Genomic DNA, 24,087 nt, shown 5'->3' on the forward strand with positions numbered 1-24,087 from the left:
ATTTTAAGGTAGATAGTTCTGTACTGCTGAAATAATAATTTTAATGACTTTATGTTGCCACATGTTAAGACCATAATGTAAGTATAAATGGAAATGTTTACACCTGAAATGAGTATTTTCAAATTAAAATTTAATTGATTTTCTTTGACACTTAATTCTAGATTTCCCAGATGAACTGAAGTGTATTGCTGTGTCTTGTAATACCTTGCTTTAAGTAGCTTTTTATGTATTTTAGTTGGTATATCTTTGTTATTAATCATATTAATTTAACAGATCTGAAAATATGTCAAATTACATATTTTTATGACTATGTAATGTTTTAAAGGCACCTACTTGTTATAAAATCATAATTTAGGATACATGTGGTAATATTTAGCAAAACTATATTTGGTTTAGTCTTCCCACTGGTATTTATAGTTTACTTTGAATATTTATATTAATAATTAGCTCCTAATTTTTATTTCAAGGCTCAATGACTATCATTGGAATATAATTTTGTTCAGTACAAAGATACTTTTAGCTGCCTGTGATTTATGAGTAAGGCATTAGATCCCTATTTTCAGACTGAGGGGTGGCAGGCTTCACGTACAGTGGGAATGGAGTAATTACAGGAGGGAGTTGTGGGAGCTTTGAAGTCAGAGAGGGAGGTAGAGACCTGTTTACCTAGGACCTCAAAGGCCATTGGAATTTTACTTTTATTCTGAGATAGGAATCTGTTGGAAGGATTTGAACAGGTGATTGAATATGTCAGGAACTTTGAGGTTGAGTTGAGCTTCTAAGGTGATTGAATGGTGGGATGAATCTGTTATGTAAGTAAGAGAATACCAACTTGGCAGGAAGAGAACATATTGTGCATCCCTCACTGAATTCAGTAATAAATACAAATGTGTACATGTGATTAAAAGAAGGTGAATTGATATGTGTGGTGATAATTTTCAAAGTAAGTATGTTAGAGTTAAATATTATTAACATAATTTAATAATAAGACAATTTATAAAATCAGTAACAAAAATATTTTCTCAGGAGGTTGTGAGACAACTTCAACAAGAAGCGGCTGACAGACTAAAAAAATTAACTATGTTAGAGTCTCCACTGGAAGGTATATCACATTATCACATTAATTTGGATGAGACACAGGTCCCAAAGAAGAAATTATTTCAAGTGGAAAGTCAAGTATGTATGGAACTTAGCATGTCAACTGTTATTCTGTAGCTAGTTGAATTACATAACATGTTTTAGGATACTAATTATGGCAGAAGCTTAATTTTTTATTTTCATTATAATGAATTATTTCCATTTTACTATCTCTATAATGTACTTATTTTTTTATATAGTGACTTTCATTCTACCATTTTGAAAAACCATTGCATACCTTTTCTCTTACAATATGTACCCTTGGAAAAGTTGAGAATTATACATCATTCCTCATAGAAAACTGACTTTTGTCCTGTTAAAACAGTATTTTTAAGTAATTTTTGTATTGCTCTGATGAGGCAGACCAGATTAAATCAGAGAAGAATGTTTCATGGAATGTTCCAGAAAATTGTCTTATTTCTTCACTTTTGTGAGTGGACACAGAATCTGTGTCTATTTATTTCACAGATTCTAGGTTAACTTGTACAGAAAGGCCGTTATACTATTCTTTTAAAAGTGCATGTTTTAGGTTAATTTACAAACTATTGGAAAAGTTAGGTATTTTCTTTATTATCTTTTATTTAAAATATACTATAAAACTGTGGAAATAATTAAATTTGAGATAACATGTACATCAAAAATTGAGAGTTGAGAAAATTATCTTGATCCTGCCTTTGGATTTTAAAAACAGTTTCACTGAGATATCATTCACATTTCAGAGAGTTCAACCATTTAAAATGTACAACTCAGTATCTATTAGTATATTCACAGCATTTTCATCACCCTGAAAAGCAACCCCACATCTCCTAGGCATGACTGCAGCCTTCCTCCATGTCCCTCCACCTACCTCTGTTGTAGGCACCCACCCACCATCTATCTACTTTTGTCTCCATATGTTTGCCTGTTCTGCTTATATCATATACATAGAGTTATACAATACGTAGTCCTTTGTGACTGGCTTTTTCACTTAGCATAATGTTTTCAGAATTCACTTAGCATAATGTTTTAGCACACATTGGTAGTTTATTTCTTCTTATAGTTAAATGATATTCTATTCCATGGCTATACTGGTTTTCCATTCATTCATCAGTTGATGGACCTTTAGGTTAGTTTCCACTTTTTAGCTCTTATGAAAAATGCTGCTGTGAACATTCTCTTACAGGTTATTATGTGGACACGGGTTTTTATTTCTCTGCCATTGGACTTTATCCTCAGAGTTAATTGGGCAGATTTCACCACTTGTCTTGCTCATGCTATTCTTTCTACCTTCTCAGTTTGTGTTCATCTAGCCTCATTCACTCAGACGTGGCAGACAATTTATTGTTTTCATGAAGCTTTCTCTGACTGTTCTCTCATTGACCTTATGTGTTAGCAATCATTGTCTAGTCTGTGCAGAAAAACTTAGTTCTTAATTTTACATGGCTTTTTTTTATGGAAGATAATTTTCTCTCATTATAAATTTGCTTAATGGGGGAATAATATATAATATGTATGCCACCTATCCTTGCATACATTGAAAATATTTTAGCTTAGAAGTTTGTAGCATACAATTCAATACTTTATACCATACCAATTATTTCTTCTTTGAGACCTTGACACAGTAAGATTTATATTCTAAGTGTGTTTTTAGCAATTATATATCAAATCTAAACCAATTAGTTTAATACAGGAGACTTGTTAAATCACATATTTATGTTTTTCTCTCTATGAAAAATAATCTAAATTGGCCTTTTTTCACTATGCAGCAGAACTGTATTTCTGGACTGCTACCAGTTTGTCAGCTGAACAGTTCTGGGTGCAGCTTGTCCGATGACGGATAGCACAGCACCTCAATCTGAGTGCTCAGCAGAGTGCTTGTGAAGGCAGCACCACAGCAACACTTGCTCAGAGGGAACGGATTCAGGAGCCTTGATTTAACAATAGAGTCCAGGGTTTTCAGCTCATTGTCTTTAGCCTGTCTCTGCTGGTCATGTCAGTTATGTACTATTCAATCCAGGAGGTGCTGTTTACATTGTAGTACATACATAGTCATTGCCTAATGAGTCATACAGAGAGAAAAGTAAGTTATAAATTATGTCCCCCATTTGCTGCAACTCTCAGTGGTAAGAATGATTCAGTGCAGCTATAGGAGAGTACTTCCATTGGCATGCCACCTGCCTAAAATACACAATTTTGTTAAGATATACTATAAAATTATTATGTTAATAGCAAATATTTTATGTAGCTCACTATGTTCCACGTAGTCTTCTAAGTGTTTCATGTTAGTCCCCAGTTAAACACCTGGTTTTGGAAGGCTGAAGCAGGAGGATCGTTTGAGCCCATGAGTTTGAGACCAGCCAGAGCAATATAGTGAGACCCTGTCTCAAAAAAAAATTTTTTTTTAAACACTTATCTGAGGCATGGTGGTGCACGCCTGTAGTCCCAGCTACATTGGGAGGCTGTGGTAGGAGGGTTGTTTGAGCTTGGAGTATTGAGGCTGTAGTGAACAGTGATCAAGCCACTGCGCTCCAGGCTGGGTAACAGAGGGAGACTGTCTCATAAATAAAACGTTTTGTATAGATTCCCATAGAAGTGAGTTAGACATCAGTCATAGAATTATTAGCTACTTTGATGTCTACCTTGGGAGTAAAACATATAATAAGGGGCAGCGTTAAACCATCTCAATCAATAGCCTCCAACTTCTCGAGAAGGTTCTTATTTCATGAATTTCTAAACAAGCGACTACCTGGATTAAGACATTTGGTGGACACCATTTTGAGATGAACAATCTTGAATGAGAAAAAGGGAGATCTCTACTTACTGAAGCTTCCCAATGACATAGTTAAGTGTCCCCCAAAAGAAAATTTAGAAGACTTTCATCATGCCATATCTCTATGGAAAAGGAATTTCTTTAAAAGAAAACAAAGGCAAACAATTGATAATATGATTCTCATGGGAAAGTTTTCATTATAAAAGAAAAAGAGGGCTGGATGCCGTGGCTCACGTCTGTAATCCCAACACTTTGGGAGGCTGAGGTGCGTGGATTACCTGAGGTCAGCAGTTCAAAAACAGCCTGGCCAACATGGTGAAACCCTGTCTCTACTGAAAATACAAAAATTAGCCAGACGTGGTGGTGTGCACCTGTAGTCCCAGCTACTTGGGAGGCCGAGGCAGGAGAATCACTTGAACCCAGGAGGTAGAAGTTGCAGTAAGCCGAGATGGTGCCACTGCACTCCAGCCTGGATGACACAGTGTGACTCCATCTCAAAAAAAAGAAAAAAAAGAAAAACAAAAAAGGGACAAAGTATACTGGTCCAAAAAAGAAGAAAGCAAGAAAAAAAGGACAAAGTATACTGGTTACTATCATAACAGTGAGATAGTCCCCCTTTGAGATTAGAAAATAACAGTACACTCAAAGCAACATTAATGAGAACCAACATAAAATAGACAACATTCACTATCTACAAAAGTAATCTGCACCAATTAGCAATGTATGAGCATGTGGTTGAGAATATTTTCTATAATATGTGTACTAGAAGGAAGAGACCTCAAGAAAATGGTCAGAGCTGGAAATGTAGATTAGGGAATCTAGGTCAAAGTTTTGAGATTTTAGGAGTCCTGAGAGAATTTAAAAAGAGAAATAACCACCAGGCATGGTGGCCACACCTGTAATCCCAGCACTTCGGGAGGCCAAGGCAGGAAGATCATGAGGTCATGAGTTCAAGACCAGTCTGGCCAACAAGTTTTTTATATAGGTAAACGTGTTCCATGATGGTTTGCTGCACCTATCAATCCATCACCTAGATATTAAGCCCTGTGGGCATTAGTTATTGATCTTGATGTTCTCCCTCCTGACCCCAACATGCCCCAGTGTTTGTTGTTCCCCTCCCCGAGTCCATGTGTTCTTATCATTCAGCTCCCACTTATAAGTGAGAAGATGCAGTGTTTGGTTTTTTCTTTCTGCATTAGTTTGCTGAAGACATCAGCTTCGGGTTCATCCATATCCCTGCAGAGAGCATGATCTCATTCATTTTTATGGCTCCATAGTATTCCATGGTGTATATATACCACATTTGCTTTATCCCATTATCACTGATAATGTCCATCTGGGTTGATTCCATGTCTTTACTATTGTGAATAGTGCTGCAGTGAACATACAAATGCATGTATCTTTATAATAGAATAATTTATATTCCAAAGTATGGTAATTTTAAATCAGTTTTGGTATTAAAAATCATGCATTTTGGAAAATATTGATAATGGAAAAATCCAAATTCTGCCAAAATATGTTGAGAAAATAGAGGGTAAATATATCTTTTCAAACTTTAAATGCCTCAGGCACTTAGTTAATCTTCCCCAGATCTGCAAAGACCTAGAAGGGGAGAGATTGGACTACCTTAATGAGGGCCATTTCAATCTCTTGGCCCTGCAGCAGCCATTTCAAAATACGTCAAAAAATATATTTTGGGGTAAAATATTTTGATTTCCTTCAGCTTCTTCTCTCTGTGATGCTGCACCAGAATCAGATTAGAAAGGAAGCCACATTATAAGTGTTAATAAAACCCATCTGATGAGATTTGATAGTTTGAAGGGTGTGTTTCCCAGACCCTTTAGATAGAAATTGGGGCCAAAGAAAACAAGGTCTTATTCCTCTATATAAATCTGTCAGTGCTTTAAGCAGTGAAAGAAAGATTTTTCATTTAATTTTACAGACTTGATACTAATGAAAAGGATAGCTTGTAAAATATAAATCTCTTTTTCTATAAAAAGGACATGTTGTTGATTCTCTTAGACCTTGAACCCTGGCCAGTGATTTGAAACCAAGCAGTACCTATCTCCAGATCTCTAGTACCAAATTAATTTGGGGTGGGGGGTAACAGGTTTATTGAGAAATAATGAACACGCCATGCAATTCACTCATTTAAAGTATAGAATTCATTAACTTTAGTATTTTCAGAGAGTTATGCCGTCATAATTACAATTAATTTTAGAACATTTTCATCACCCTAAAAACAAACCCCACATCATTTAGCCATCTTCACTAGTTTTCCCTTCCTCCCTCAGCCCTAGGGAACCACCCACCTTCTTTGTATAGATTTGCCTATAAAACTCTGAAATAAAAAGCAAGTGGTCTGCTGGGACTGGCTTATTTCACTTAGCATAATTTTTCATGCTGCATCTGTGCTGTAGCAGGTATTGATGCCGGGTTTTTGCTCCTTAGTTCAGCTACATCTGGGTTCTTCTCTCGTGACCAGGAAAAATTAAGCATGCAGACACATTGAGGAGGGCAGAATTTATTATGTGAAAGGACAGCTCTCAGCAAAGAGAGGGTTCCTGCAAAGAGGTTCTCACCTCACAATTGAATACCAGGATCACATGAGCTGAAGCTGCCAGGCTCCTCCTCTGCATAAGGCGTGAATTCCTGGTGACTCCACCCCATCCCCCCACTGCATGTGGGCCTCCGGTCTGCTGCGGGCATGTCCAGGCAAGACAAGTCCAGGTTCCCTTATCTGCACATAACATCTGGTCTAAACACTTGTGGGGCTGGTTGGAGATTCTCCGGGGACCCTTCCGTATCTGCCTAGGCATTTTGCTGTCTCCTACTAATACGGTATCTGTACTTAATTTCTTCTTATTGCTGAGTAATATTCCATTGTATGGATACATCAAACATTTTATTTATCCATTCGCCAGGTGATGGACCTTTGGGTTCTCTCCCACCCAAAGGTGACAGACGTTCTGGTTCTTTCCACCTTTTGACTACTATTAATAATGCTGCTGTAAACATTTATCTATGCGTTTTTGTGCTTGCGTATGTTTTTATTTTTCTGGAGTATATACTTATGACTGGAATTTCTGGGTCATATGGTAACTTCATGCTTAACCCTTTAAGGAGCTGCCAGTTTGTTTTCCAAAGTGGCTGCATCACTTTACATTCCCAGCAGCATTAGATAAGGGTTTTAATTTCTTTACATTTTTCCTAACACTTACTCTTTTTTCTTGAACAAAGATTTTATCCTGTGGTGTGAAGTGATACCACATGTGGTTTTGATTTACATTTTCCTAATGACTAATTACATTAAGCATCTATTAATGTGCTTATCCATCTTTATATCTTCTTTGCAGATATATCTATTCAAAATATTTGCCCATTTTTTAAAATTGGCTTATCTTGTTATTTATTAATTGCAAGAGTTATTTATATTTCCTATATATGTAAGTCCCTTATCAGATACACGCTTTTCAAATACTTTCTTCTACTTGGCGTCTTACCTTTTCACTTCTTCATACTGTCTTCTGAGGCACAACAGTTTTCAATTTTGAAGTCCATTGAATCCATTTTTCCTTTGGAGTCATAGCTAAGAAAACACTGGCAAATGCAGTCACAAAGATTTATGCCAGTGTTTTCTTCTGAGAGTTTTATAGTTTTAGCTTTTACAGTTAACTATTTTATTTTGAGTTAATTTTTAAATAAGATATTTGGTCGAACTTTATTTATTTTTTGCTTATGGATACCCAGTTGTCCCAGCACCATTTGTTGAAAAGACTATTCTTTTCCCATTTTGTTCTTTCGTTAAGCTTGTATAAAATCAATTGACTGTAAATGTGCAGGCTTATTTTTAGATTGTCAATTCTTAGCTTGTTTATGTCTATTCTTATGTCAAGGCCCAATCGAATTGAATGAGAAGTTTTTTTCAATCATGTTGCATATTACCAGTTGTATTATGTCATAATAAAAATTAAATTTAGTGGAATATCTGTAACTTTACCTTTTGTGTCACAAAGGAGTCTCTGGCCAGCTTATACCTTACTTCCTGTAAGACATGATCAGACGCCAGGCTTACAAGACACACTTAATTTCTTTTTTTCTCCATTCAAGCCTTTAGTCTCTTTTTCATTGCCTCCCGCTATAGTTATATTTTCAGTAAATTTTGGTCACAGGATCTGCTGATATAGTCTAATATTTAATGCATTATGTTTTACTAACTCATTATAATTCATAGAACCTTCCATAGATGTTTACCATCTAGGAAGGAGAAGTTTAAGTCTGAGCCACCAGCTTTCCTCAGTGGAAATCAAGTGAAGTCATCATCTTGCAGTTTACAGACCCTCTTTCCTCCTGGTATCTGGTTCTCTTGGGTTGCACTGTGGCTAATCCTTTTCTTGGTGCAGATCTTGCATTCTCAGAAACCACAGTTCCCTGTATTGACCTCCTTTTACTGAAACAGAGATGCACAGCTCTGCTTTCTAGCTCAGTAGAGGATTCTTGGAATAAAACGTTTAACTCATTCCAAGAAAATGTCTTAGGAGTGCAGCACTTCAAAATCAGGTAACGTTCAGGCAATTTATCAGAGACACATAGAAGATTAGTATTTTGACTTTCAAAATTTCAGAGCCAAGTTGTGTGCTACAGACAGACATTGTGGCATAACATAGAGATGGGATGGTCTTAACTTCTCCATACAAACAAGCTTGGAGTAAGGTAAAGGAGAAATTGCATTTGATGTCTTAACACTCAAAACATACTATGCTTATTTTACTTCTGTGAAGACTAAAAATCATTCCATAATAATCTCCTTATTTCCTCATTTAGAAAATAAAATGAAAATTGAATACTAGGTTGATTAGTAAACACTCAAAGCTTCTTCTTTTAGAATTTTAGTTAATTGAAATCAGGTAAATGTCTGATTTTGCCTATGTCACCAAGTATTTCTAGTTGTTTTTCAAATCATACATCTTCTTGCTTCCCAGTCTTATTTCCTAACTTGAGGGGAAATTGTAAGGAGACACCCTTGCCTTGTTATCAGAATTCATAATTGAAGGAGTTTTAGGAAAATTCCTCCTCAGCAGCTTATGTCTCTCTCCTGGTTATCTGCTGCTTCTCAATAATGTTTGACATCAATAAATAAATAGCAACATTTATTAGATCCTGCTTTAAAGGAGACTCTTTTCTGCTGCATAAGTTATGTTTCCTGTTGTCTCTTTTTAAAACTTATTTTCCTAACAATTACCCAGAGTCTTGTGGCTTGAAAGAAAAACATTTATTTTGTTCATGAACCTGTGGTTTGGGAAAAACTTGGCCAGGACAGCTTGTCTCTGCTCCCTTCAGCTTCCCTAGGAACAGCTGATTAGTTGGGGAAATGGAATCCTCTGAAGCTTTGGTCACCCACTTGTTTGATGGTTGATGCTGGCCATCGGCTGTAAACTTGGTTGGAACAGGAAGCATAAACACTGACACAGGCACTTTCAGGCTCTCTTTGTGGCCTGATGGCTCTCACAATTGGGGCTGGGTTCCAAGGGAAAACAGTCTGAGCTAGGGAAGCCACATGGTATTCCTTTCACTACATTCTACTCATTAGAAGGAAGTCAGTAAGGCTGGCCCATATTTTGTTTTTTAAATGGGATGAATGAAGCTTCTCTTTTGTTTTAATTGACACATATATACATATTTATGGGCTATAGAGTGATATTTTTATACACGTATATAGTGTGTAATGATCAAGCTAACTAGCACATTTACTACTTCAACCATTTTTCATTTCTTTGAATTGTGAACATTCAAAATCTTCTGGCTTTTTAAAAATATACAATAAGTCATAGTTGACCATATTCACCCTACAATGCCACAGAACACCAGAACTCACTCCTCTTATCTAACTGTAATTCTGTATCCATTAACCAGCCTCCCTTCCCCTACTTCTGTCAGCTTTTTTTTGTTAAGAGACAGGGTCTTGCTAGTGTAGTCTGGGCTCTGGGCAACTGTAGTCACCCAGACTGGAGACAGTGGTTTGATCATGGTTCACTGCAGCCTCAAACTCTTGGGCCCATCTGATCCTCACACCTCAGCCTCCTGAGCAGCTGGCATTATGGGCATGCACCATTGCACATGTCTGATTTTTGACTTTGTAGAGATATCGCCCTATGTTGTCCAGGGAGCTCTGGAACTTTTGGCCTCAAATGATTCTCTTGCCTTGGTCTTACAAAGAGCTAGGAAATTACAGGCATCAGCCATATTGCCCAGCCTTCAATTTTCCTTTAGCTCCCACATATGAGTAAGAATGTGCAGTATTTATCTTTCTGTGTCTGCACTTAACATAACATCCCTCAGACTGATCCACGTGGCCACGAATAACAGGATTTAATTCCTTTATACGGTGAATAGTATTCCACTGTGTTTGTGTGCCACAGTTTTTCATCCATTCATTTGGTGATGGACATGTAGGTTGATTCCATACACAAGCTGTTGTGGATAGAGCTACAGTAAACATATGAGGACAGATATCCTTTTGATCTATTGTTTTCTTTTCTATTGCCTGAATACCCAGTAGTGGGGTTGCTGGATCCCTCGGCAGTCCCATTATTAGTTTTTTTGAGAAAACCTCCTGTTGTTCTCTATAGTGGCTGCACTAATTTACCTTCCCACCAACAGCTTGTAAGAGTTTACTGTTCTCTGGAGCCTCACCAGCATTTGTTATTTTTTTTGTCTTTTCAATGACAGCAATTTATCCAAATTGAAGCAAGATTATATCACATTGTAGATTTGATTTGTATTTCCCTGAGGATTAGTGATACTGAGCATTTTAAAATTTATTTATTGGCTATTTGTATTTCTTTTTCTAAAAAAAAGTATAGTTAGATATTTTGCCCAATTTTAAACTCAGATTTTTTTTACTGTGAAGTTGTTTGAGTTTTTTTGTATATTTTGTATATTAGTCCCTTATTAGGTGAATAGCTTGACAATATTTTCTCCTATTCTGCAGGTTTTCTCTTCACTCAGTTGTTGGCTGGACAGAAGCTCTTTAGCTTAAGTTAGTGTCATTTGTCTATGATTTGTTGTTTGCCTATGCTTCTGATGTCTTACCCATAAAAATCTTTGTGCAGACGAATGTCCTCAAGCATTTTCCCTATATTTACTTAGAGTAGTTTGATAATTTTAGGCCTTACATTTCAGTCTTCAATCGATTCTGAGTTTATGTTGTTATATGGTGTTACATAGGAAGCTAATATCATTTTTCTCCATATGGATATTTAGTTTTCCCAGTGTCATTCATTTGAAGAGGCTGTCCTTTCCCCAGCGTATGTTCTTGGCATGTTCGTCCAAAATCAGTTGGCTGGAAATATGTGGATTTATTTCTGGGTGCCGTATTCTATGGCCTTTACCCCAAGAATCATTACTTCTTAAAATGCAATTCAAATTAGCACGAAACTTTTGCAGTTTAAGGAAAGGCTTATAGCATCAGAATCCTTAATCATAGATTTCATTATTTTGTGTTTTTTTTTTTTTGAGATAGGGTTTTTGTCTGTCATCCGGGCAGAAGTGCAGTGATAATAATTCACTGCAGCCCTGAACTCTGAGTACAAGCCATCCTTTTGCCTCAGCATCCCAACTAGCTGGGTCTACAGGCATGAGCCACCATGCCCGGGTAATTAAAAAAAATTTTTTTTGTAGAGATGGGGGTCTCACTATGTTGCTCTGGCTGATCTCAAATTCCTGGCCTCAAGTGATCTTTCTGCCACAGCTTTTAAAAGTGCTAGGATTACAGGCATGAGCCACCATGCCTAATATAGAGTGTAATATTATTTTCAAAGTCTTATTCCTAGACCCATTTATTGACTTTGGCCTAAATAACTCAATATGATATCTCTGAAACTTTTTTTGACATACTGTGGGGAATGATAATGAAGGAAGGGGGTTAGACACTTTTTACTAGGAGATAACTTTGTACCATTTAAGGAGGAACAAAAATGAATTATCAGAAAAATAAAAGTTAAATGAAGTATAAAAATTCTATGGCAAAGATGATGATAGTAAAGAATATATTTTTATGACTCATGGTAGCTTTAACTTTGTTCTTAAAATTCTGAGTAATTTAAGGGTTCACATTTGAAGAATCTGCTGCATTACAGATAACATTTTATTGCAAGTAAATGCATTTCAAAATTTGCTATTGGTTTTGTATTAGACTATTCTCAGCCTACTTCATTATCAAGCTATACTATTTTATTCATGCAGTTTGATGATCTTATGGCAGAGAAGGAAGCTGTATCTTCAAAATGTGTCAATTTGGCTAAAGAGAATCAGGTTTTTCAACAGGAGTTATTATCTATGTAAAAAGTACAACAGGAATGTGAAAAACTTGAGGAGGAAAAAAGATGTTGGAAGAAGAAATATTAAATCTTAAGACACATGGAAAACAGTATGGTAGAACTTAGTAAACTACAAGAATATAAATCAGAGCTAGATGAAAGGGCAATGCAGGCAGTAGAAAAATTAGAAGAAATCCATTTACAGGTGAGTTGTTTAAATCAGGTAAGTTTACTTGTAATGTGCTTTCATTTATTTCACTGCAAATTATATTTTGGAGATTATATATATATATATATATATATATATATATATAGTGTTTCATCTGCCTCTCTTGTAGCAATCTGCTTTGTAGAGTTCTAGAAAAAAATGGTATCTGTTTTTTCTTTTAAATATTTAAATTTCCATTATTATTATAACAAAATCTTTCAGAGTAATGATTCTCATTATGGAGTCATTTGATGATTAAGACCAGTTGGCAAAGGAAAAAATTGTGATTTAGAAATTATGTGATAATTATGAATTGGTCTTAAGCTACAGTGTTCATTGATCACTTTTTAAAATTATGAATGGATTCTATTACTTTTTATATGACCAGATTACATTAATACTAGCATAATTATGATTTCAAATTTTTACAAATCAGACTTAATTCTGAATTCAGTTATTAGTTTTGATATTGCTGAAATATTTTAAACTTCAGCCTCTTTTTTAACATATTAAAAATACTCTTTGAATCACTGACGCAAAATGAAAGGCAACAAACATAATAATTAGGTTATAATTGTTTTAAAAGTGTATTCTTTTCCTCTGTTTTAGGAACAAGCACAATATAAAAAACAATTAGAGCAGTTAAACGAGGATATAATACAGCTTCACTAAATAAGAAGGAACTCACACTTAAAGATGTGGAATGTAAATTCTACAAAATGAAAACTGCTTATGAAGAGGTTACAACTGAGTTAGAAGAATATAAGGAAGCCTTTGCAGCAGCGTTGAAAGCTAACAATTCCATGTCAAAAAAATTAACTAAGTAAGTCAAAATATACACTCATAGAAAATGAATTAAGCTCATTAATTTGTTTCAAAAGCATAATTTTTAGTGAGATGGCTTCATGAGATTAGAAGGAAGTGAATGCTAATTTCACAATGTAATTTTGAAAAATAATGTTAGTAAATAATCTTACCTTTAAAATGTTAGTCAAAGATAGTTTTTGTCTCTCCTCTCATTTTTTTTTTTTTTGCTTTTGTATGGCTTTTTTTCCTGAAAAGTCTCATGTAATTAACCTGATCTGTTAGTTTTTTTCACTAAGTATTTTTGAAGCTTTATAATTAATGAAGTGATCTTGTTATAAAATTACTTGTCAGAATTTCCCTAAATAGAAATATTAATGTGTTTAATTTACTTTTCTGTAGATCACAACCTAAATGCAAAGTGGTCCTGCTACTCTGGGCACAATTGTTTTTGATTGTGATCTTTAGTATTATCACCAGAGGGTGCCTCAAGAAAGACTATTTGTGTAACATATTCAAGATGTTACAGAAAGGCACCCTTGTGAAATAGGGAATAATTATCACAGGAATTTAAAGAAGTGTAATTCACAAAGCGGTTAAAAAATAGCACCTTGTTCAGCCTGAAGCAGTGTGTGGAAGGCAGAAAGAACATGCCCCACCTCCAGGGCCTTTGTCACAGAATATGGGCCTTTGTCACTAGAATATGGTGTCTCTTAGAAGATTCATGAAAGAATGAAAAGGATCCTGAAAAACACTCGTGAACACAGATTTCTAATAACTTTAATATCATGGGTAAAAATTCCCCATAAGTTCCCCGATACCCCAAGAATTGGACTGGTTAAGAATTCTCAAAAGTTAGGCTGGGTGCAGCTGCTCATGTCGGCAATCCCAGCACTTTGGGAGGCCAAGGCCAGTGGATCACTTGAGGTCAGGAGTTTGAGACCAGCCTGGCCAACGGTGAAACCCCACCTCTACTAAAAATATAAAAATTAGCCGGGTGTGGTGGTATGTGCCTGTAATCCCAGCTACTCTGGAGGCTGAGGCAAGAGAATTGCTTGAACCCAGGAGGCGGAGGTTGCAGTGAGCCAAGATTGTGACACTGCACTCCAACCTAGGTAACAGAGTGAGACTCTGTCTCAAAAAAAAATCCCAAAAGTTTAATAAAAAGACCAACTGGTTTATAAAACTGCTAACCTAAGTAAAACAAAAATTGTATACCAAGGAAATATTTTGCCACATTTGCAAGCTAAATCACCAATATTGAAATTGTTTAGATATATAATTTAAATAAACTCCATGGTCTAAGTCAAATCACCTATAACTACTCATCAGTTACCAGTGCCATGCACCTAATTTGGAGAAGCAGCTGGTATTCAAGAGGATGTAAGTCTAATGTTAATTAAGCACAGACTTATGAAGAACCAGGATGGCCACCTTATCCTTCTTAAGTCCTTAAAACTTTTGTTATTAAAAGTTCTGCATTCCATAACTCATCATGGAAAGAGAAAATGATCCAAATTAAATATATTGGTGTGGTGATTTGTAAACTGCTAAAATAGTTTATAACCAATGTTTGGTTTGTCAAACCTATATTCCTAGGAAAACAATCAAAACTTCAGGTACATTTGGTTACCTGATGGGCCATTTAAACATTTTATAAAGGGATTTCATTCAGTTGTCATTTTCAGTGCATGTTTTCTGATTGTATAAAAGCTCTTCCATGCGAGAGAGTTGATGTTAAAATAGTAGATTATTACCCTGCAGTGTATTTTCACCAGGTAAAGAAAGCCTTTTATGGTTCACTGAAGACAGTCAACCCCTGCAAAATCTAGAATCTGATGACTGGATCTTCTGAGAACATCAGAGAAGGACTGCCCTTGCCATCCACATGACAGCAAAACTTTAAAACCTTAAACTTTGGGTTCATAGTCTCACAACTCAGAAGGGTCCTTCCACACTTGGAACCATATACCCACTGGAACCCTTAAGGTAAAGCTAACAAGGACAGTTCCCCCCCCAGAAGAAGATGGCATCCTTAATGTGAACAGCTTTTCCCAAGATCACAGATCAAGACTTCTCTACTATCATGAGACACTTATCTGAAGTATCTGTGCAACTGCTAACACTTATAACATGTGGAGAAAACATGGGGTATTATAAAGATTTGGTTGTAGGGAATTAACAGAAAAACCCACGAGTTAAGCAAGTAAGCTCTTTATCTAATTCATTCTTTAATCTATTTGATTTTAGGTGGTTTGATTTATGGGGACCCTGAGTTAGGAGCATATACCAAATTCTTGGTGTTATCCCAATAGTCATAAGAGTCTCCCTGGTGCACTGTACTTACTCAAATGTTTTACGAGTTTGCATGCAGGCATCTCTAAAATATCAAATGGTATCTCTTCAACTGGAATGACAAGAGATTAAAAAAAAAGTGCAACCATAAGGACACCATAACCTATGAGTGACATGCTAAACCGGAAACCCAAAACAATGAGAGTGACATGCTAAACCAGAAACCCAAAACAATGGGAGTGATGTACTAAAACTGGAACCCAAAACAATGGGAGTGACGTGCTAAACCAGAAACCCAAAACAATGGGAGTGACTTGCTAAAACTGGAACCCAAAACAATGGGAGTGACGTGCTAAAACCGGAAATGAAAACAATGGGAGTGATGTGCTTAAACCAGAACCCAAAACAATGGGAGTGACCTGCTAAACCAGAAACCCAAAACAATGGGAGTGACTTGCTAAAACTGGAACCCAAAACAATGGGAGTGATGTGCTAAAACCGGAAATGAAAACAATGGGAGTGATGTGCTTAAACCAAGAACCCAAAACAATGGGAGTGACCTGCTAACCAGAAACCCAAAACAATGGAAGTGAGTGTAAAACCAGAAACCAAAACAATGGGAGTGATGTGCTTAAACTGGAACCCAAAACAATGGGAGTGACCTGCTAAACCAGAAACCCAAAACAATGGGAATGACGTGCTAAAACCTGAACCCAAAACAATGGGAGTGACGTGCTAAACCAGAAACCCAAAACAATGGGAATGACTTGCTAAAATCGGAACCCAAAACAATGGTAACTAAGAGTGATGCTAAGGCCCTACATTTTGGTCACACTCTCAACTAAGTGAGAACTTGACTGAAAAGGAGGATTTTTTTTTCTAAGACAGAGTCTTGGTCTGTCCCCCAGAGTGGAGTGCAATTGCACGATCTCGGCTCACTGCAAGCTCCGCCTCCCGGGTTCAGGCCATTCTCCTGCCTCAGCCTCCTGAATAGCTGTGACTACAGGCACCCGCCACCACACTTGGCTAATTTTTTGTATTTTTAGTAGAGATGAGGTTTCACCGTATTAGCAAGGATGGTCTCAATCTCCTGACCTCGTGATCTGCCCACCTCAGCCCCACAAAGTGCTGGGATTACAGGTGTGAGCCACTGCACCCAGCCAAAAGGAGGAATTTTTTAAGCAAAATTATGGGAGGCCATTGTTTTGAACTAAGCTCATGCAATAGGTCCCAACAGACCAAACCAAACCAAAATGGAGTCACTCATGCTAAATGTAACATAATCAAACTAAGACTTTAAGGAAACACATAAATCCTAGAAGAAGCCAGGTTTTGTTTTTCTCCTGTAAACAGGATGTTCCAGCATAAGAAGATATCTTCTACTCAAGTCCTTGTTCCACCTTTTCAAATCTCACTGTTCTATTTCCCAAGGGGTTTCTAAACCAAGTAAGTACATTTGCAAGGGTAATAGTGACACCAGTGACTGAAGTTTTGGCCAATCTCTCAAAATTGAGAAAATAACCAAAGGGAAGGCATTGTTAAAGTGAACTAAGTATGGCCTGAGAAGGACTCCATAATTATATATATGAGTCCTTGTGGATGAACTGCAACCTACTTTAATAGGTATACAAGAATGAAAAACTAACTTGAGAGTATGCACCTGGAACAACAGCTACATCTTGGCCAATCCCAATGGCCAAACTTCAACCACTCAGGCACTGCCAAATGTTCAAACTGTTCAAACAAGGCAAATGCTGAGTTGTTTCTGTACCTCACTTCTGATTTCGGTATGCCATTTCCCTTTTGTCTATAAATCTTCTTCCACCACATGACTGCGCTGGAGTCTCTGTGAATCTGCTGTGATTCTGGGGACTGTCTGATTCGTGAATTGTTTATTGCTCAATTAAACTCCTTTAAAGTTTTCCTTTTAACAGAACTAACACAGAAGAATTTCCAGATCATGACCAGACGTTTTGTAATATCCAACCTTGTATTAACATGAATAGACTCTTCCTTAGATAGCTAACCTTGTTTTTAATATGAACAGACTCTCCCTTAGCTGAGAAAACCAGACAAACTCCATTTGACTCCTTCATTTACAAGACATCAAGGGCTCCTTAACCACCCCCTTTCCTCAAGTACTTTAACTTGTGCAAGCTGATTTTCAACATATCAAAGAGTACAATTAACTGATAAAGTGCTGAGACAAGCGATGTCCACAGTTCCCAGCAAATTACTCAGAGATAGTATCATAAAGCCCCCACATTTGTCCGGCAGATAATGCCCAGAGCCCCCTCACCTATCACTTTGTGGTGAATTTAAAGCCCCTGCACCTGGAACAGTTTGTTTTCCTGTAACCATAAGTATTTTTAACATTTTTGTCGTTTTTTCTTCTGTAAAGTTGCTGCAGCTAGAATCCCCCGTCCCCTCTCTAAACCAAAGTATAAAAGAAAATCTATTCCCTTCTTCGGGGCCAAGAGAATTTTGTGCATTAGCCATCTCTCAGTCACCGGCTAATAAAGGACTCCCGAATTCATCTCAAAGTGTGGCGTTTCTCTTTAACTCACTCAGGTATGACAGTTTCAACTATGGTAGAAGACTCGAGTAAGGCAAATACAGTCCCCCTAAATTTGACTATTATTTAGGTTAATGGTGAGTTTAGAAAAAATAAGTTAAGACTACACAGAGTGGGCTAAAGTGCAAATAAACACTGGAAATATTTCCCAGAAAATATGACTTTGAACAGGCTGCTGCACACCCTGCATGTACAGATAAACTAAGAAAAAGGTGTGGAGAGTTATTTAAGGACCTATGGTTAACTCAGTCCTCAATATGTTCCAGGTTTCATCCATGAATCGAGGAGGACCTCCCAAAAGCTGTTTGGGACCACACTCTTTGAGCAAGGAGCATACCTTATGATGGAAGCTGTGCTTTAGTGGCCGATGACCATTTCCACTGCACAACACTACAAGTGCTTACTGCCAGGCTGGTGTGAAATATGTTCCAGCACATAATCTATGTCACCAATGAAGGTGGTGGTTCAGACTTGGTGCACACAAGCTTTCCTGTCCCACAAGAACACAGCATGCTCTCTTCTCGGATTCCATTCCAATCACATAACAAATATGACGGCCTTTTTTCTCTCAGCATCAGAAAGATCAGAGGAAAATTTGCACTCAACTTAGACAACTCTAAGCTCTTATAACCTGCCTATATCTACAGGTCAGCTTTATCTTATTTATGTATATTTCCTTCAACTTGAGTTTTACTTATTTCTACTTTTCCTTTTTAATTCACAGACACCCATAAACTCAGAAAATACAGTGTAAAACAAACTGAAGAACAAATAAACAACTCACCAGAGATTTATTCATTTCCTGTTGCTCTTGGAAACACCAAGAGGACACTGGAAACATAGCTGGGATAGAAGGCAAATGACGTGGATTAAGGAGAGAACTGGTGTGGTGTGCTCCCAGATTCTTCTGCCCAACACTCTAGACACATTACCTGGGAAAGCCCTCCTCCCTCCTGAAAAAGAAAAACTTCTCCATGGGAGAAGAGTCCTTCATGCCTCATTAGGGGCAGCAAAGACTCAAGTTAAGATAAGATACATCTACAAGTACATTAATTGGTAGACATTAGATGCACAATTTATTTTTGAATAAAAATATGTATTACCTACTAATTTAGTAACAATATTATCTAAAGATATAATCTAATAATTTAATACAAAGAAACATTATAAGTTCACTAAAATAAATGTTATAGAAATATACTGAGCTGTATTAACTATTTTCCTATTAGTATGTAGATTCCACAAATAACTTCATATGAGTGTTGCCATGACAGTACATCTTGCTTTTCTATACCTGAACATTATGGAAAGTGCATCTTGCAAACCAGCAATTTTGGTCTACAGTTACGTTTTTTAAAATGTACATAATATGTACTTCCTGCAGTACACCATTCTACTCATGTTTCCCAATAACACCTTTCTTTCTATCCAAGCCCTCATATTATGCTCTGAGAATAAATTGGGCTTTTCCATCTGACTTGTCCAGTGAATGGACAATGGAAAATGTGATGCAAATATCCATTGGTTCTTCCCTTTTTGGACACAGTCAAATTGTGAAGAGGTCTGGAGCTACCATGTTGGAGACACAGGGCCTAGCCAAGAGTCACCACAAACCACCAGATTGTGAAGGAAACTATCTTAAACCAACCAGACTCAGTCAAGTCACCAGGTGACTAAGGCCTTTTTGTGATCCAGGCAACACAAATATATCAACTACCCAGCTGAACCCACCACACCAAAATGCAGATCCACAGAACTTCAAACAAATAAAATGGTGGTTGTTTTTTATAAGCCAGTAAGGTTTAATTAGTTCCTTAAACAGCAAGTATTAACTGTTACACCTAAGTGAACAGAATTCATTTCTGTGTTTTTAACAAAATTACGTAGGGGGAGAAAATCTTAAATTACAAATCAAATACAATCAATAGAACTTCGCAATCTAATGCTAAATTTGGTGATGGACTAGGTTTAATATATCTCAGACGCTGGAAAAATCGAGCTAAGGTTGAAGGAATGGGACGGTGTTTGGAGAGTATTTTAATCTTCTCAAGTATGACAGGTCACTCCTGTACCCCAGACCACACTTTCAGGCCCCTTCAAATAAGGAATATTTCCTAAGTCCTTGACAGTTCTTCTCAGCTGAATTCACCTCAACCTTCTGAAAGTTCGTCCAAACTTTCTACTATCACCTAGTCTTTGCAAATCTTGTGCATTCTAGGGAGTAGAATTAATATTTCCTGAGCGAGGAAAACTGGGATCTTCACCTGTGACCTTTTTTCCTCCTCTGAAGCACCAGTGAGAGGTTAGACCAGATGGCTGTTATTTCAAGTGCGCTTCTTATTCATAGGGAACCCTCCCTTTCAAACTTTGTAACACACAGTTAAGACTGAAGTACCCTTAAGGCTGACAACCATCATCCATTACACCATCTCCCTCGCGGAATCAGTGAGTTCTTCCCTGGAAACTAGGTCTCATACAAACTTCTGTAAATGCGACCCAGGAGGACTAGGCAGGTCACACAGTGAAGGAGGGAACCAGAAACTTCACTTGCTAAAGAGACACCAGGAAACCCAACTAATACAAATGGCAAGTTTAAGACTAGAGGCGCACGCGTTTCGCACTACTCCTCTGGGAATGGGGAACGTCTCCCGAGAACTGTGTGTTAGCACCGGGACACATGGGCAAACTGAGTGACATGCGGGTTGGTAACCGGGTCCCTCAGCGGCAGGACAGGAGCTTGGCCTGCAGACTCCAGGCCCAGGGCCACCGGCCTCGCCTACCTGCTCCTGCACCTCTAGAACCCGCTTCACTGCCAGGACCCCACGCCTGTCCTCCCAGCCCCCGCCAGGGTCCGCGGCCAACACCTGCACTTCAGGCCCTGCCCGCCCGCGATGCGCCCACGCGTCTGCTCCCACAACTAGGGAACACTGGTCTGGCCCCCCGGGATTCCCTGAGGCCCACGGGTTCCTCTTCGCCCTCGCACCGACCCGCAGGGACATAGAACCAAGCCCCAAGCTGGCCCAGCTACAGGGCCGCCTCTGGGTGCCACACTTCCGGAGGAAAATGGCGGAGTGGGCCGGGCGGCGCAAGCGCAGAGAGAAAAGCTGGTTCCCAAGGTCCTTGATGGTAACATCATTGGAAGGTGACACTACATTTCCCATGAGGCTCTGCGGTCCCCCGTTAGGAACCTACGCAGGACATTCTGTTTTGCCCAGCAGTTGAGTTCAGTTACCCAGACACCCGGACTTAATGGATCAGGACTGGTCCCAACCCAGGTGACACAGATGTGGCATTCTGGTTCTTTATTAAATCCTGGTTTCACAGCCTGGGACATTGTGAAAATAATGGAGAAATTTCAATAGAGGCCAATTGGTCTATGCTATTAATGAGTAACTTTTTTTTTTTTGGAGACGGAGTCTCACTCTGTCGCCCAGGCTGGAGTGCAATGGTGCAATCTCGGCTCACTGCAACCTCCGCTTCCCGGGTTCAAGCGATTCTCCTGCCTCAGCCTCCTGAGTAGCTGGGATTACAGGCGCACGCCACCACACTCGCCTAATTTTTGTATTTTTAGTAGAGATGGGTTTTCACCATGTTGGTCAGGCTGGTCTCCAACTCCTGACCTCGCGAGCCGCCCTCCTTGGCCTCCCAAAGTGCTGGGATTACAGGCGTGAGCCACTGCTCCCAGCCCTCAAGTCTATTTTTTATAGATGCATTCGAAAGCATGAAAAAAATCATGTTTCTATTTTACTTTAAAATTTTAAAAACACAACTAATGAATATGGTAATTCTCTTCCAATCCGTTATGTTTTCTCTCACTAAACTAATTTGTGAGCCTTCAATTTACACAGTTAGAAAATATGCTCTAGTGCATATACTAGGATAAAATAACAGGGTCATAAGACAGGTGCACTCCATAATCTTTGTGACAACTTACACTTCCAGTGTCTGACAAATATTTGCCTGCAAACTCCCACGTTTCATCCATCCATCAATCAATCAAATCTACCTATCTTTATTTATTTATTGTGAGAAAGACCTGAAATTTGCCTTTCCTTCCCTGATTTCTGCCACAAACTAGGCAAGGAGTTCTGCCTAGGGGTTTCTCAGAGCTCCAGCTACCACTGAGGTTCCTAACAGGGAAACTCAGGCTTGAATGCTCAGGGTTGATGTGGGAGTGCGTGTGAAACAGGGGTGGGGTGAAAGGGCAATGACGTTTGTAGGTGGGCAGATGGGGGTGTGAAGGGCTTTCAGGTAAGAGGCACACAGGAAACTGGGAGAGGCAGCGAAAGCACCTCACGGCTCAGATCACCAGAAGACGCTCCCACCAGTGCCATGACAGTTTGCCAATGCTATGGCACCACGGGAAGTCCCCAACCCTTGCCATAGAAACAGCTAGAAGTTGCTGCCCATTTCTAGCTATTTCCGAATAATCCGCCCCTTAATTAGCATGCCATTAAAAGTGAATTATAAAAATGACTACAAGCCACCCCTAGGCTGCTGCTCTGGGAGCACAACCCACGGAGGGCTCCCTGCCCTGCCGGAGTGGACGCAGGGCTGTAACACCGCCAATGCCTCCGTAGAGCTGTTTTCTTCCACCACAGGCTTGCTCTTGGATTTCTTCCTGAGCGACGCCAAGAACCTGCCCTTCCTCAGTGTGACTCTTGCCTAAAACCTATCCCTGGTTTTCTCATTTCCTAAGCATGCCCTGACTTGTTCTTTCATCTCCTCTGATCTTGCAATTGGTCCTCAGTGACTCTATTCTGCAGATCCAGAAAACTCAACCTTAATCTTCCCAGAGCCCTGTTGTCTCCAATATTGGAATCTCCAGCCTTGTTTTCTCAGATGCCTAGATTACAGGCCTCTCTCTTGAACACCTATTGGTATGGTATCTGGGGATCCTTTAAATACACGGTGATTGGCAGGGGTTACATAGCGGAAATCAGTGCCTGACAATTCGCCTTCCAGGATATGGACTGTCATTCCCTCTCTTGGTGGGCCTCAGTCTCTTATCCATAAAAGTAGAGATTGTAATACTCATTTGAATTGCAGATACCTCAACCTGAACCCACCTAATATAATGTAAAAGCCAAGAGTGCAACCCCTTTCCTCACCCCGTGAAGGTAAAGCCCTCAGAACCAAGGAGAGAAGGCTCAGGGATGAAATCTGGGTGTTTCCAACGCTAACCATGTATTGTGGTTTTTAGTGTACAAGTTTAAGCTTCCCCAGCTTTAATTCTATTGTAACAAGATTTATTTTTGTAATTCCATTTTTGCATTCTTGATTTCTTGATAAATAAATACAGTTATTTTTGTATACCAATCTTATATAGTGTTACATTCTTAAATTTGTTCATGAGTCCTAATACTTTTTAGTAAATTTCTTACGATTTTCTAAATGCAAGATCATGTCATCTATACATAAAGACAACTGTACTTCTTCCTTTCCAATATAGATGCCGTTTATTTATTTACGTTGCCAAGTTGTCCCAGCTACTACTGTTATCAAGTAAAAGGGTCTCACTGCCCAAAGCACAAGAAGCCGGTACCATGACACTGAGTTTTCGAGAAAAGAAAAAGTTTAAAGTCAAACCAAAACCTATGGGGTACAGGCGGGGCGCAGTGGCTCATGCCTGTAATCCCAGCACTTTGGAAGGCTGAGGCAGGCGGATCACAGGGTCAGGAGATTGAGACCATCTTGGCTAACACGGTGAAACCCCGTCTCTACTAAAAATACAAAAAACAAAAATTAGCCAGGCGTGAAGGCGGGTGCCTGTAGTCCCAGATATCGGGAGGCTGAGGCGGGAGAATGGCGTGAACCTGGGAGGCGGAGCTTGCAGTGAGCCGAGATCGCGTCACTGCACTCCAGCCTGAGCAACAGAGCTAGACTCCGTCTCAAAAAAAAAAAAAAAAAAGCTATGGGATACAGTAAAAACAGTACTACAGTGCTAAGAGGTAAGTTTATAGAAAAAAGCATCTACATCAAAAAAAGTAGAAAAGCTTCAAAT

General features: G+C 38.5%; 1 pseudogene; it reads left to right on the forward strand.

Moving 5' to 3' along the window:
• The first annotated feature begins 12,121 nt into the window (after positions 1 to 12,121).
• LOC134728874 (ankyrin repeat domain-containing protein 18B-like) lies at positions 12,122 to 20,467 on the forward strand (annotated as a pseudogene).
• Positions 20,468 to 24,087: the final 3,620 nt, after the last annotated feature.

This window comes from Pan paniscus, chromosome 14, assembly GCF_029289425.2.
Source record: "Pan paniscus chromosome 14, NHGRI_mPanPan1-v2.0_pri, whole genome shotgun sequence".
NCBI lineage: Eukaryota > Metazoa > Chordata > Mammalia > Primates > Hominidae > Pan > Pan paniscus.